A 2,500-nucleotide genomic window follows, 5' to 3' on the forward strand; every position below is an offset into this window, starting at 1 on the left:
AAGAAAGAAAGAAAGAAAGAAAAAGCTGCCTATTATGAAAACTGATCCCTTAGTCAGTGCATTCAGCAGTAAAGGTTATGGACGTGAGGTCAGATCAAATGCATCATTTCTCAGTTTAAAAAAAACACAGAAAAATAAACAAGTTTAGTCTCTAAGAATTCACACAAAAGTCTGTTTTTTATTTATTTTTTATTTTCTTTATTTTTAGTGGAGTAACGAATACACAAACCCGGGCGCTTTAGCCGACTTTGGAGCTCCATTTCTAGTTAAATCAACACCCCAGACTCTGATACGGAGCTCGTTACGTTTCCACCTTCATCCGTGTTTATTAGGAAACGACGTCTATAACGGAAATCAGAACAGGAAGTAGTTTGTTCACAAGTAGGAAGTAGTTTGTTCACTCAGGACCACTGACAACACTTTAGTACAACAAAAAAAACAAGAATAAACCAATTTATGACCCGAGCGAGATCTGACATGTCGCTTCTGATCAGAATTAGAAATATATTCCAGGAGCAGATTCTTAATGTGTTTATTATTATTATTATTATTATTATTATTATTATTATTATTATTATTATTAGATTATTCAAAATAAATCCTCAAATAAATGTTTTTTATAATAGAGCATTATTTTTCAATGATTAAAATCTTTCAATATCAATAAAGGCATCTGAATTTGACAAGAATCAAATTCTAAAGTCATCAAAGCACCACTTTATATCGTTTGTTTACAAATGAATATTTAAATAAACGAAACCTCATTGGCATAAATTGATCCAAACCGTTTAAACCTGTGATGTTACCTTGTGTAACACTTTATCGTCTTGTTCGTGTACAATTCTTGCTCGTTTTAACAACATTGTGTATAAAATTCATTCATTCATTCATTTTCTCTCTGACACACACACACACACTTTCTCTCAAGAGTCTCGAAATAAACATTTATTATATATAAATTTACAGTCTTATTAAATATTCAAATATATGCAAATGTAATCAAACAAAGCCTCATTTCCATAACCTATACAATAAAATACAGAAATAATTTCACAAGGGTCAGCAATAAAATAGCAATGACAGCTTTCAGTTTAGTGATTGTTATTATTATTATTATTATTATTATTATTATTATTAAATATACATGTTTTATAATAATGTTAGCAATGCTAAATATATGCTACAATGCTAGGGTTAATTGTTCTTTTAATGCTAGCTAAGAAGCATTACTCATTCTCACTCATTTTCTACCGCTTTATCCGAACTACCTCGGGTCACGGGAGCCTGTGTCAAGTGTCATACACCCTGGAAGGAGTGCCAACCCATCACACACTCAGGACAATTTTCCAGAGATGATCAACCAACCTATAATCAACCTACCATGCATGTCTTTGGACCGGGGGAGGAAACCGGAGTACCCGGGGAGAACATGCACACACGCGGCGGGAATCGAACCCCGAACCTGGAGGTTTGAGGCGAACGTGCTACCCACTAAGCCACAGTGCACCCGCTAAGAAGCATTAAAAGGCATTAAAATAATTAGAGAGTGGGATTTAAATGAAAGAAGGATGATTTGTGGCGGTAAGAGAAGTTAAGCAAGTTAAGCAATAAAAAACAGCTTAAAGTGATTATAGTATAAAACACACACACACACACACACACACACACACACACACACACACACAATCTCTCTCTCACAAACATACATACATATATACACACATATTATATATATATATATACACACACACACACACACACACACACACATACATACATACATATACATATATATATATATATACATATATATATATATATATATATATATATATACACACACACACACACACACACACACACACACAATCTCTCTCTCACAAACATACATACATATATACACACATATTATATATATACACACACACAAACTCTCTCACACACACAAATATACACACACATACATACATACATACATACATATATATATATATATATATATATATATATACACACATACACACACATACACACACACACACACACACACACGCGCGCGCACCGACTGTCGCATCTACGGTTAGCGCGCTAGCTTGTAAACAGCTAAAGATCTCACGCGCTGCTACTATAATCGTTTCCCCCTCTGAATAAATTCACGGTTCAGACTGAAATATACAGCTATTAAACCCGTTTAATTGCATAAATATACAGAAAGTATGATTTCTTAACTAACCTGATCAGACGAGAAGAAGAGCCGCTTTTTTATTTCTTGACAGCTGACTGTAAACACTGAAAATGATTCATTTCGCCAAGAGTCGGTTCTTCAAGCAACGGCTCATAAGAGTCGAATAGTGATTCAAACCTTAAATTTGATTATATTTCTCTTGCCATATAAACGTTTGGCAGTCTTCGTGTGTGTGTGTGTGTGTGTGTGTGTGTGTGTATTTTGCTTATTTGTCTTATTATATTAATAAATTTGTTGATTGTATCTGATTATTTG

The 2,500-nt window shown here is 33.7% G+C and overlaps 1 protein-coding gene across 2 annotated transcripts in view; it reads right to left on the reverse strand.

Annotated features, from left to right (window-relative positions):
• The window catches only part of hdlbpb (high density lipoprotein binding protein b), a 24,464-nt gene extending 22,089 nt beyond the window's left edge, over positions 1–2,375 (reverse strand). For both annotated transcript variants that reach the window (XM_027165319.2, XM_027165320.2), the window contains exon 1: positions 2,234–2,375. The gene's annotated coding sequence lies outside the window, so the exon portion shown is untranslated. The remainder of the gene's footprint in view (positions 1–2,233) is intronic.
• Positions 2,376–2,500: the final 125 nt, after the last annotated feature.

This window comes from Tachysurus fulvidraco, chromosome 8, assembly GCF_022655615.1.
Source record: "Tachysurus fulvidraco isolate hzauxx_2018 chromosome 8, HZAU_PFXX_2.0, whole genome shotgun sequence".
Lineage (NCBI taxonomy): Eukaryota > Metazoa > Chordata > Actinopteri > Siluriformes > Bagridae > Tachysurus > Tachysurus fulvidraco.